The following is a 13874-nucleotide window of genomic DNA, read 5'->3' on the forward strand; positions in this document are numbered from 1 at the left end:
GTTGAGAAATGGTAAATGGACTGCATTTATATAGCGCTTTCATCAGACCCTATGGCTATCCAAAGCACATTACATTTTTACCTCACATTTACCCATTCATACAATGATGGCGATGTCAGCTATGTAAGGCACCATCCAGCTCGTCGGGAGCAGCTGGGGTTAGGTGTCTTGCTCATGGACACCTTGACACTTTGTCAGATGGAACCAGGGTTTGAACCACCAACCTTCTGGTTTGTAGACAACCTGAACCGCTAAGCCACTGCCACCCCTAAATAAGCAGATCTAGCAGTTTTTATGGCCTTTCTGTATGCAATCATGCTCTCTTTCCACACATTGCGAAAGACTCCAGTTTTGTTTTCTTCCAGCTGCGCTCCATTTTTCTGGCTGCTGTTTTAAGGGCCGATTGTGCTCATTGTACCATGGCGTTGGATTATTTTCTTTAATCTTGTGCCGGGGAGCAACTATGTCTAAAGTGCTAGTAAAGAGAGAGTCAATAGTTTCTGTTGCAACATCAAGTTCTTCTAAGCTATCTGTAATGCTGAGAACTGATGAGGAAGATTATGTACAAAGCAATCTATAGTCGCAGCATATTTGAAGCGAGGGGACGGCTTTGCAACCTTAGCTAAATTTAGTATAGGCAATTATCTGAGATGTCAATCGTTTGCTGCAGACTTTCAGCGGTATCAACATTGGTTAACATGCACATCAGTAAGCTGATAACTCACAAATATCAGCTTATGTTTTCATGCAAACCAGTAAATTGACAATGCAAGTAAACCGCTTGTACATGACTTTATTAATAATACAGGTTATTCCCTTGTAGTGACGTCAAAAATAATAATGTTTGTATCTGACTCAGAGTATTCCAAATGTTACTTCAGTTGTGATGTTAAATAAAGCGTGTCAGCGGGAGATTTACGGCTCATATTATCCCTCATCAGTTTCAGATGCAGCGTTTTGACTGAACCTCTTCTACTTCTGCTGCATGAGATGAGAACACATCTTACAATTTTCTGGGTCTTAAAAGTTTGTGATGTATGTCCTTATTTAATGCAAAACGCTCGCTCTGTCTGGATGTATTTAAATCTGCTCTAAATTTGCATTTTTGTCACCTATCACACATGCGCACTTCAATAAGCTGACAGAAAGCAGGTTAATGCATTTACATGCAATGCGAAATCGGGGTGAGAGGTAAGAGGCAAAAAACTCCCTGTCCCCAAAGATTTATGCTCATGCCGTTTATGACCTTACTCTGATAAAAGAAAATGGGTTACCGCCTTTACATGACCATGTTCATTGTCCGCTTATTAGGCATAATCAGCTTTAGAATGTGCATGTAAACAAACTCATTTATTCCATGTGACATTATTAGATCTAAAGAATGATTGCGGCGATAAGTGGGTCCTGATACGTGTTGTCTAAAGTCGGGTGCGATTTTGGCCACGATTTGGCCGTCTGGGACAAATTTAGCAAATCCTAAAAGATTCCTCAGATCCTAGGCTAAAATCTGACGTCTTTGGTCGTTAGTTTGACATGTTCACCGGCAGCCGATTAATGAGCGCTGCGATCAAATTTTACCTCAGACGAAATTCTGGCAGTGTCAGAAGATTTGGCACACAATCCTGCAGTGTGACTTCTCCTACGACGACAGTCAAATATCTCCGTTTTTCAAGACAAACTATGACCAAAACGAGAGCTAGAGATTTTTTTGTAGCCAGCATTTCAGTCCCGCGTGTAATGCAGCTCACTGTCACTGTCACTGAACGCGTCATTCATTGATGATATAAAACTCTGGGTGAGTTTTCTTGCGCGCGTCCGTTTTTAGCGCGCCTTAACTATCGTGCAGTCTGACATTGATGTCAACTGAGATCTTACAGTGTGAGATGGCGATCATGTTCGTACAGTCTGACAAGGGACATTCGCAAAGGATTTTGAAAAATCGCACAGTGTGCAGAACCCATAACTCTAGATAGAGTTTAGAATGTCTTTAAATGCCAATCCCAATACATCTTTTTCATTGTCTACATGGATATTAAAATCACCAACAATTAATACTTTATCTGCAGCCAGTACTAAATCTGATAGAAAATCAGCAAATTCTTTGATAAAGTCTGTATGGTGCCCTGGTGGCCTGTATACTGTAGCCAACACAAATGTCAAACGGGATTTATCATTTACACTACACAGCGTTACAGAAAGCACCAACACTTTAAAGGAATGTAATTATTTAATTACTTAAGCTGATTACAGTTTGTCTGCTTCCTAACCTGGGCCCCAGTGGGTCAAGACCAGCCAGCAATGGTTACTTAACAATGGTTCCATGGTTACTGAGTGGGCATGAGCTTTGACTGGGTGAAATCAGCGGGTCCCATGTAGGCTTTGTAGCATGAGTAAGGAAGGAAGCCCATATGAGCTGATTACATGAGTCCCATAAGGGACAGGCATGGGCCAATTGGGCATGGGTTTGATCTGGGAATGCATATATGGCTCCTGCATAGACTTTTTATAAGCCAAGTAGGCATGGGTTTGAACTGGGAACACATATATGGGCTCTGCATGGTTTGTTTATGGACCAAGTGGGCATGTGTTTGATCTGGGAACACATACATGGGTCTTGCATGACACATTTATTGGTTGAGTGGGGATGGCCGGATGGGTTTGTTCTGGAAATGCATATATGGGTCCAATGCATGGCATATTTATGTGCTAAGTTGTGTTTTAACATGGGTCCTGCATGGCAGAGGCACAAAGCAACTATGTAGGCCTATTGAGTTATGTAATTACTTACTGTATAATTATCAGTAACTTGTAGTAACTCTACATGTAGGCTAATCAAGCATGTTGAGATTGAGTAATTGGACTTGCAGGAGGCCTCATCATCAATCTGTCTTCCACTTCTGTGTTGTTAGATGTCCTTGGACCAAGGAGTAGCATGTATTTCTATTAAGCTGTAGCTCATACACCAACAATGACTGATGTTTTGACTGTAAAAGGTACAGTAAATCTTTTTGAGAAAAAATAAGGGAAAAACACTTGTTTTGTATCTTATCAATTATTAATGATTAATATATTGTTGGTGTTTTAACTTTTGGTAAAGGAATATACACATCAAGTCATCAAGTCTTGTACTTGTACTTGACTACAGATTTTCAGTACTCTTTCCACCACTGCCTGTTATGCACACAACACCTAATTAGGCTCAATCATAATGAAGCCAGCAAAGCAGTTAAGTTTGTTAATTCTCTCACATATCCTTTACTTTACGAATGTTACTGTATTTAGTTGTTATTTGGTCAGGCAGTTCTTAGGACATCTGTAAGGGGCCTGAATGCAAAGGCCTTGTGTCACGCTCAAAATGTTAACAGTCGATTCAGAAAGCACTGCTGCTGTGACTTCAAGGAGAACTTCATATCAGACATTCACAAATTGAGGTACGTTGAAATATTATGTTGCCAGAAAAATAACACAGATTGTACAGTGGTCTGTATTTTTGGTTTCTGCTGTTTAATCTGATGTAGAATCTAAAGAAGTGGAAATGGCGTTGGGGAAGTGGTTTACCGGAGCACATGACCGTAGAGGGGAGAGGGCTGCAAGAGCCCAAAGAGAAAAAGTGTCCACCACAGACACATGAGTGTATTTTGTATTAATGTATTTTTTGGAGAGATGTTTTTCAAAAATATATATTTGATTTATTTACCGGTATGTTGTGACTTTTTTTTTTTTTTTAAAGATTATGTTTGTTGTACTATGTAACAATTTTGTATTAAAGTATTTTTTGGAGAGATGGTTTTTTTTCAGAGATTTTTTAAAAATATATTTTTGATTTGTTTACCGGTATGTTGTGACATTTAAATTGTTTTTTAAAGATAATTTTTGTTGTTCAATTTTAAATTGAACGACAAAGATGATCTTTAAAAAGCAATTTAATTCAAATATATATTTTTAAAAAATATCTTTCCAAAAAATACATTAATTCAAAATTCAGTCGTGGCAGAGATGATTCGGAGAACTGGAGACACAGAGTTTGGACCAGGACAATGGACCAGGATGAGTATGGCAGGGTTGGATAATGAGGAGATAGGATCCGGGCAGAATGACAAAGGATAATACGATACGTCTTGATGTAGATGGCTGGGAGAATGGCAGACTCTGGCCCTGTCTCAAATGACACCCAAAACCCTCACGGTCTTCCTCTGAGTCCGCACTTTCACGACGTAATGCCGCTTTGACTGCCGGGAAGAAGTCCTCTGCGTAGCTCGCACCAGTGCGGACTCGGCTGAAGTGCGCATAACGGCCGCAAAGGGGGTGCTCGTGAGCACATTTCTGAGATGTAAAATGGGACACCCTGCGGTCTCGTGGACTCAACGGACACGCGCACGCAACAGCCATTGTAAGTCCACAAGACCGAAAGGGCACATGAAGGGACAGGGCCTGAGACACGGGATCGCTGGAGCGTTGGAGACGAGGAACAGGAAATATGCCCTGATCCAGGGCTGGACTGGTAATCTGGCATACCGGGCATTTGCCCGGTGGGCCGACACACTTTGGGGCCGGTAGTGTTTTTGAGAGAATTTTTTTTTTTTTTTGTACCACTGACAACATGCAGCGACAGCGGCCCATTGGTTTGTCTTCTGAATTGCCAAGCCGAAGCAAGAGAGACCTCCCCTCCATATTAGGTGTTTTTTTGATCTATTTATTTATTTATTTATTAGTATTTAAGCGCATGGATCTGCAAAGGAGAATATCCGCACAACGCAGCCGCTGACGAACGCACGCTGTGTTTAAATGCTGCTCTATACAGCACTTTGACTCCGAATTTTGTTTTATACAATCGTATGATATGGGAACATTACAGGTTCTGTGTTGAATCAGCTGAAAACAGCCGCGAGCATGTGTTAATGATGAGGTATAGTGGAAAACGGCAATACACACAAACATTTCACTTTAGCAGAACCACAACTTACATTGTTGCTAACAGCGAAGAAATATGGTGTTTTGGAAGAAACATTTATTAAAAATTTTGCTATATTACTTAAATTAATATTGCAGAATATAAATTACTTTTATAGAGGCTGTTTTCGTATTTTCTACAGGTGTTTAATTTTTTTTTATTTAATTTTTTTACTTACAAATATAATGGTTTATTATATATGTTTTGTATAGTTTTAGAAACCATATCGCCATATAATGAGGCGCAAGGTTTGTACAGTCTATGTTTTTTACACTGTGACTACCATGATCTTACATTTAAATGAAACTGGCATACAGTTAAACTACAGTCTATAAAACAGCTTTAAAGTCTGGATCCCATGAATTAAGGACAAAGATTTTTTTCCTCTTTAAAAGTTGTATTAACTTTCTTTAATAGATTTAATGAAATGTAATAGCCTCATGAAAGATAGATATCAGTGTCTTACTTAAATGATGTGTTAACTCTTGAAAAATGTGATCATTTACTCACCCTAATGTCATTCCAAACCTGAATGAATTTATTTCTGTGTAACATAAAATAAAATAATTTGAGTCTGTTTTTTGTTCATACAATATTCAAATGGTAGCCTAACCAAAATGGGTTAGTTGCCAACATTCTTCAAAACATCTTTTGTGTTCCACGGAAGTCATACAGGTTTGGAAGGACACGAGAATGAGTAAATGCTGACAGCATTTAAAAGCAGTAAATTTACTTTACTGTATCCTAGCTCAAAATCATCAGTGCTTTACTGCCAAGGGCATTTTTGTGTGACAAAAAAGCAATATTAAGTTTATCTGCATTTGTAGCAAATTCGATAATATCTATCATTATTTGTCCTTATCCTAGTTTTATTTATATATTCCCATTTAAGGGCCCAACCCAGCAAAAACATTTAACATTTAATCCTTTAGCAGACGCTTTTATCCAAAGCGACTTACAAAAAAGGGGAGAGTAATAGAAGCAACGAAACAGACAAGGCCAACAACCTGTAAGAGCTGTAAGAAATCTCAATTAATTAGCACAGTACACCATTTTTTTTTTTTTTTTAGACATCTACAACAAAAATTCACATACGCAAAATGCCGAACACTGGATTTTGATAGCTATGATAACAACCCATTAGGACTAAGGCTGTTGCCCCAGCTGTTGTCGTTAATGCAGATTCAGTGGCCCAGTGGGTTGGTTTTGTATTCTAGCTAAACGCGCAGCAATAGCCATCTACAACAGAAACTCACGTACGCAAAATACAGAACACTGGATTTTGATAGTTATGATAACTATGTAACATACCCGCCTGAAGGCACAAATCCGGAGAGACGTAGATATGATCCAGGAGTGTGCGCTTTTTGGTCGTTGCTGTGGTGATCAGTAAGTGCTATTCTGTATTGGTCAAGTGCAATTGGAAAAGATGTGTCTTAAGATGTTTTTTAAAAATGGCTACAGACTCGGCAGCACGAATTGAGACCGGCAGGTCGTTCCACCAGGTGGGAACGGTCCAGGAAAATGTCTGTGAGAGCGATTTCATGCCTCTTTGGGGTGGAACCATGAGCCGCCGCTCGCTCGCAGAACGCAAGCTTCTGGAGGGTGTGTAAGTCTGAACAAGTGAGTTTAGGTATATTGGTGCAGAGCCAGTGGTTGTTTTGTAGGCGAGAACTAGTGCCTTGAATTTGATGCGAGCAGCCATTGGCAACCAGTGCAGTCTAATGAAGAGAGGCGTAACATGCGCTCTCTTCGGCTCATTAAAGACCACTCTCGCCGCTGCATTCTGGATCAGCTGCAAGGGTTTGATAGTGCATGCTGGAAGCCCAGCCAGAAGAGCATTACAATAGTCCAGTCTGGAGAGAACAAGAGCTTGAACCAGGAGTTGTTCAGCCTGTTCTGATAGGAAGGGTCTAATCTTTCTCATGTTGTATAAAGCAAATCTGCAGGACCGGGCTGTTGCAGTAATGTGGTCAGTGAAGTTTAACTGGTCATCAATCACAACTCCAAGGTTTCTGGCTGTCCTTGATGGAGATATGGTCGATGAACCAAGCTGAATGGAGAAATTTTGATGAAGTGCTGGGTTGGTTGAGAAAACAAGTAATTCTGTCTTTGCAAGATTGAGTTTAAGATGATGCTCCTTCATCCAGTCAGAAATGTCTGTCAGACAGGCAGCGATACAAACACTGACTGTAGGATCATCTGGTTGAAATGTGAAGTATAAAACATTCACGGGGAACTCATGGGCCGGATGTGCTGGGTATGCCAGAGCCGAATTTTAGCCCCAGTCCAGCCCTGCCCTGATCATCCCAGAAGATTATGTCCCGCTCAGGCCTTACCAGGGTCTCTATTCGCCTTATTCACCTGGCGGCCATTTTGAAAATTCTAACCCCGTTGAGGGGTACACAAACCCGGAAGTTGGACTCCGATACGGTACTAATCAGTAGCAGCATTCTGTGCCACTCACTTTCTGCCTGCAGTGTGTGTAACAAAATCATGTAATGCATTAATACAAGCAGGCCATTTCTATTCCTCCATACCAATAAATGTACATAGTTACCTTTGCAAACCTAGACCAGTATGCCTATCAATGTTTTTGAATGACTTATTTCTTTCTGATGTTCTGACCAATAGTAAAGTTATGAAATACATCATCCATGTGTAATACAATTGTACTTTATTATTTAGATAAATGGGCATTTTATTTTACATATATGAAGATCCAGTAGCTTATATATACACATATCTCCCACATGTAAATTAACTGTATCAACTATAATACTGATCTGCCCACATTGACACTATATGATAAATTAAAATAAGCTGATAACATCACCGTTTTCTCCAGAATGACTACAGCCAAATCACATTTTGTTGCAATATTGTCCTGTTTAACACCGTGAAGCTGCTTTGGAACAATTGTAAAAGCGTTAAATAAAGCGCTAAATAAAGCTGACTTGACATGTCCCAGTCTTGCTATTGCTTGAGTATTTTAAACTTTGTCTGCAGTAAAGTGCAGAAATTACGACAAGAATCCCTTCTGATATTTTTTATCCATTCTCGATTTAGTTTCTTATCTTCTGGGAAATGATGAAAGGTTTGTCCTCTGTATGATTTTTTCCTGTGCAATGAGGTGCACTGGGGAACACAGCAGTGTGGTGCCATTGCCGCTCAGTGAAACAAGGCCTTTGCATACAGGCCCCTTACAGATGCCCTAAGAACTCCCTGACCAAATAATAAACTTAACTGCTTTGCTGGCTTCATTATGATTGAGCCTAATTAGGTGTTGTGTGCATAACAGGCAGTGGTGGAAAGAGTACTGAAAATCTGTACTCAAGTACAAGTACAAGACTTGATGTGTATTTTCCTTTACCAAAAGTTAAAACGCCAACAATCTATTAATCATTAATAATTGATCAGATACAAAATGTGTGTTTTTCCCTAATTTTTTTCTCAAACAGATTTACTGTACCTTTTACGGCCAAAACATCAGTCATTGTTGGTGTATGAGCTACAGTTTAATAGAAACACATGCTACTCCTTGGTCCAAGGACATCTAACAACACAGAAGTGGAAGACAGATTGATGATGAGGCCTCCTGCAAGTCCAATTACTCAATCTCAACATGCTTGATTAGCCTACATGTAGAGTTACTATCGACATTTGCTCCATGTGACATTATTAGATCTAAAGTATGATTATGGCGATGAGTGGGTCCTGTATATCCAATAGAGTTTAGAATGTCTCTGAATGGCAATACTAATGCGTCTTTTTCATTGTCAACATGGATATTAAAATCACCAACAATTAGTACTTTATCTGCAGCCATTACTAAATCTGATATAAAATCAGCAAATTCTTTGATAAAGTCTGTATGGTGCCCTGGTGGCCTGTATACTGTAGCCAACACAAATGTCAAACGGGATTTATCATTTACACTACACAAAGTTACATAAAGCACCAAAACTTCAAAGGAATTATATTTGAAACTAGACTTCTGAGTAATACTGAAGATATAAATTACAGCAACACCTCCCCCTTTACCTTTCAGATGTGGCTCGTGTTTATAACAATAATCTTGGGGGGTGGACTCATTTAAAGTAATGTAGTCGTCAGGCTTTAGCCAGGTTTCTGTCAAACACAGCACATCTAGGTTATGATCTATAATCATATCATTAACAATAAGCGCTTTTGGCGAAAGGGATCGAATATTCAGCAACCCAAGCTTTATCAATTGTTCGTCTGTATTATATCTGCTGTTTATTTGTTGGACATCAATTACATTTTTACTGTTGAATGGTTTTGATGGTTTTGATGTTTTTTTGTATTTACTAAATCGGGGAACAGACACAGTCTCTATGTGATAATATCTAGGCAAATGCGTCTCTATGTGCTGGGAATTAGCTGACTCGGGTGACGTGAGACAGCTAGCAGACGGTTGGTTTAGCCAGTTTGTCTGCTTCCTGACCTGGGCCCCAGTGAGTCAAGGTTTAGCTCTAAGACTATGTGCCAAATTACTAGAGAGAAGAGCAGCACCAGCCCAGGAGGGATGAATGCTCTCTATCTTCAATAGGTCAGGTCTGCCCCAAAAACTTTTCCAATTGTCTATGAACCATATGTTATTTTGCAGATACCCCTTAGACAACCAGCCATTGAGTGATGATAATCTGCTAACTATTTCATCACTCCTTTTAACAGGGAGGGGACCAGAGAAAAATATTGCCTTTGACATCGTACTTGCGAGTTTACACACCTCTTTAATGTTAATTTTGGTGATAGTGTCAATGTGGGCAGTACTTTTAAATTTGCTTTAAATTTAAAATTAAACTCCCCCTATAAATGCCGCATCGACATGATATCCTCAATAAACCTGTCTCCGTCAAGACAACTCAAATCTTTCAAATTATCTTACGAATATATATTTACCTAATATGACTTAAGACCTGCAATGTTGCCATAACAAACATCATACACTGTTTGTTCATCGGCCAGAGGAGATCTGCCATCCCGACTGAGGCTGGTTTCTCCCAAGGTTTATTTCTTCCATTCTGGCCCTGAGGGAATTTTGGTTCCTTGCCACTGTCGCCTTTGGCTTGCTCAGTTGGGGCCCACTTCCATTTCAACAATATTACCGATCTGCCCGCATTATATGATAATTGAACTGAGCTGAATAACATCACCGTTTTCTCCAGAACGACTGTACAGCTGAATCAAATTCTGTTGCATTTTTTTCCTGTTAACAACTTAGAAGCTGCTTTCTAAAAATCGCTATATAAATAAAGGTTACTTGACTTGATATTTATTCTCAAATATGATTAACTAATTTACTTGTTAAATTTGAGGCAATCACAGGTTTTCTAAGTCTTGCTAAACTCTAATGACATTTTACACATACATACAATAAGCATATATACATGCAGATACACAGATGCATGAAGTGAATGAGTCTGAGAATGTTTTTAATAGTCATTCATCAATGCGTTAAACTGATACAGTCAGTCATTATGTAGATTAATAAACACAGGTAAAGTTTATTTCTAACTATATTAATAAGAATATTTTACAGACATATTAGCTGTATTAAAGCATAATTAAAAACAGTTCCATTCATATTACATTTTATGAAAAAAAAGCGCACAGCAAAAATACAAAGCTATGTATGGCCCCGATCACACCGAACGCATTTTTCAGGTTCGAAAACGCAAGGCGCACTTCACTCCCTTTTTTGGTCGGCGTATTTTCATTCAAAAAAGAGCAGTGCGCTTTAATGTTTCTAGGCAACCCCCGAATCACCTGTACTGTCAGTCAAATCAATGTAACGGTCAACACAACGGAAGGCCCGCCTCTTCATTCATTTGATTGGACAACAGAAAATAAGCGCGATGACGTTGCACGCTTTTCCACTCAGAGCTGACATTTTTTTCAACTTCATGCGCTCAGAGCGTTCCTTCAAAAGCGTGAGGCGCAGCAAGCGGTTTAAACGCGAGGCGCCCAGGGCGCATAAGCAGCGCGCTCTCTGCCAACCAAAATCCATTCAAAAAAGGCGCCTCTCGCTGCAAAAACGCGTTCTGTGTGATCGGGGCCTATGTGTGTTTAAACAATTCTCTGCTGGATGTTCAGTTCAGACTGACGTCTGTGCGGAGTTGAGCTCTATGTGTGGTTGATTTGTCTGAGTGTTGAGATTCTCTCTGCAGACCAGCACACACAGGAGAGGCTCTGAAATCACTGTCAAACTCAACAAGCAGAAAGACATCCTAAACCAAGATGTGTCATAGAGAGGGATACAGTTAATCAACACATTTGGGATATAGAGCACAACTAAGTTAACTGTGGAGACAAGAAACAGCATTGCACCTGGTCTGTTCTCAGTGACAGGTGTACTGGCAGGAGTGGGCGGGGCTTTGAATGTGATTATGCCTGTGCCAACCAATAAACACACAGGTGTCAGAATTATGCCAATATAAATATACAAACCATAAACTTGGCCACTGAAAACCATCAATAATACACACGTTAAAGGAATAATAAGTATAATGATGGAGATTATGATGTAACAGGGGGCTGAGAAAATACGAGCAGAGATCATCGGATATTTCAGAGTCAGAACTCCCTCCAGAGCCACCAGCTGTTGCAGGTGAAGCCCACAGACTTTCAGACAATAGAGCCCAAGGAATGAAATGAAGTCAAAGAAACTGATAAAACTAAGAAATATTGTCACTATATATGGATACATGAGCAGTTGCAACAGGTCACAGAGGAGGAGGAGGATGATGAAGGTTGAGATCCGGCCTCTGGTCTTTCTCTGACGATGCACAAATTAAAAAGTCTGATATCATAGCGTGAATTTGGATTAGAAGGCTTTTCAATGTTATAATAAAAATCAGCATAACTTGTGGTAGTGATGAAGAGATCACTGTCATAATTGTCCTCCATGGCTGTACTTTTAGTTACTGAAAAGAAAGAAAGAAAAAAAAAAACGATTAAAAAGAACACGTTAAGCTTGTCTTACAGATGTGCCAAACAAGTTTAATGGTTTAGTATGTGGGGTCCACGTGGATTAAACATGGGCTAGGGGTACAGAGTGGGCATTCACAGTCAAGACAAGTGCAAACACAGTCAATTCCAAAGGCTGATTACATGGGTAGATAGTACACAAATATCCACCCTTGAAAAAAAATATATTGTTATTTTGACACTTGAACACAATTAATGTGACTTTAATCTAAATATCAAAATCTAAAAATTCCAACACAATAGCAATTTTACCAAATGTTCTGCCATATAAAAGTAAAAAAGAAGTTTATTTTGTGATCACAGTGCCATACAGGGACAATTTTAGCTTTTATTATAAAAGTGTACACATTGAGTGAAATATTTCCATTCTCAAATGTTTAATTTTGAATAAATATTTAATACATTTTATTTAGGCACAGAACCACTAGTTTCCGATTAGTAATGGCTGCCTGTGCTTTTTCCCCTTTTTTATTTAGTGCTCATTCAAATAACAATTGCACAAAATATACCCTTTAGAACACTGTTCCAAATAAGTTGGAATGTCTTCTGAAGGGTGTAATACTGAGTCCTTGTTAATAGGTTACAGCAGGATCTTCACTTTATACTTAACACATTTTGTATGTCTCCCTCATCTGTCACACATGATTCAACTCATGAGCTCATTAGTAGAGATTGCAAAACCTGAAACCTGTGTCAGATATAGGGAGACATACAAAATCTGCTGGGCTGGTGGTACTCCAAGACAGGTTTGAAACCATAACCGAGTATTTTACAAACACAGCCACACACATTGTGATTCTTATTAAGTGGGTCATTTTTGTTAGGATTTTTTAGCTAACTGAGGTCTCTGAGATCCTGACACCTTTACTTCTGGACTCCAGGTAGGTTGAAGTTCTGGAAACCGGTGGTGCTGGAGGCTAAAGCCTAGTTCAGACTGCATGATTTTCAAACTCTTGGGTCACTGCTCTTTTCACACTGCATGAGTGTTTGGGGTATCATTCAGTCACTGCTGTCCACACACTGCACGATGGTTTGACGATAGAGGAGTTCACACTGCATGACTGAACAAGAGGAAGAATCGCCTCTCTCTCTCAGGTGCGCAAACTACGTTTCCCAACTACACGTGCGGTGTGACAAGTAAACAAGGCGAGATCACACGTGCGTCAGACCAGAGTTCTCCCGCAAGACTTGGAATTGTTATTAAAAATGATAAACTGCAAAAAGTTTGCTTCAAATTGTATGTAAGCTGATTTGTGGAGAAAAAGAAAAAAGATTATGGCGGAAGAAATTGTTGGAAAGACAGAGGAGTTCTGCAAAGACAGTTTGAGGTAAATAAATAATGTTGTAATGTGCTGCTGCTGTGGCTGGATGTGCAAATGTTTGGCCTTTGTTTCTGTTTGATAATTGTAAATATATCTATTAAAATACTGATATTCTGCTCTATAACTCCTCCCTGAAGCTCCCGTTGTATCTCACTCTGTCATGCCGGTCATCGCAGATGTAATTTTCAGTCAGAACGCAGTTCACACAGCAGGAGTTTCAATCGCCGACTGGTCCAGATACGGTCCTGTCGGTGAGTCAAAATCGGGGCAAAAATCAGGCAGTGTGAACTAGGTTTTAAGGGTTTCTGATGTTTTCACACTTAAATCTTCACCATAATTCTTAATTATTTTGCAGTTTGTGTTGTTTCTTCACCATCTGTTTTTGTCTGACCCTGCTGAGCATTTCATGAAGATCAACTAGATGTGGGGCATCAAAAGGCTTTACATGTGAAAAAGAGAATTTAAAAAAAGTCACACAATGGTTCATAATTTCGAACTTTTTTAAAGAGCCGTTGGGCGAGCGACGACAGGGAAGTGAGGAACTGCGCTGTTTTTTTCTTTGTTTTGTCTGTGAAATGCATAAACTT

General features: G+C 39.5%; 2 long non-coding RNA genes across 2 annotated transcripts in view; both read left to right on the forward strand.

Annotated features, from left to right (window-relative positions):
- The first annotated feature begins 3357 nt into the window (after nt 1-3357).
- Nucleotides 3358-13874, forward strand: part of LOC137079036 (uncharacterized) — a 52106-nt gene continuing 41589 nt past the window's right edge. Inside the window, exon 1 of the long non-coding RNA XR_010905393.1 lies at nt 3358-3431. This is a non-coding gene — a long non-coding RNA (uncharacterized lncRNA). The remainder of the gene's footprint in view (nt 3432-13874) is intronic.
- Nucleotides 13168-13778, forward strand: LOC137079498 (uncharacterized). Its single transcript, XR_010905527.1, has 3 exons — nt 13168-13293; nt 13425-13538; nt 13643-13778. It is a non-coding gene; the product is annotated as an uncharacterized lncRNA (long non-coding RNA).

The sequence above is a fragment of the Pseudorasbora parva genome, chromosome 6 (assembly GCF_024679245.1).
Source record: "Pseudorasbora parva isolate DD20220531a chromosome 6, ASM2467924v1, whole genome shotgun sequence".
In the NCBI taxonomy this organism is placed as follows: domain Eukaryota; kingdom Metazoa; phylum Chordata; class Actinopteri; order Cypriniformes; family Gobionidae; genus Pseudorasbora; species Pseudorasbora parva.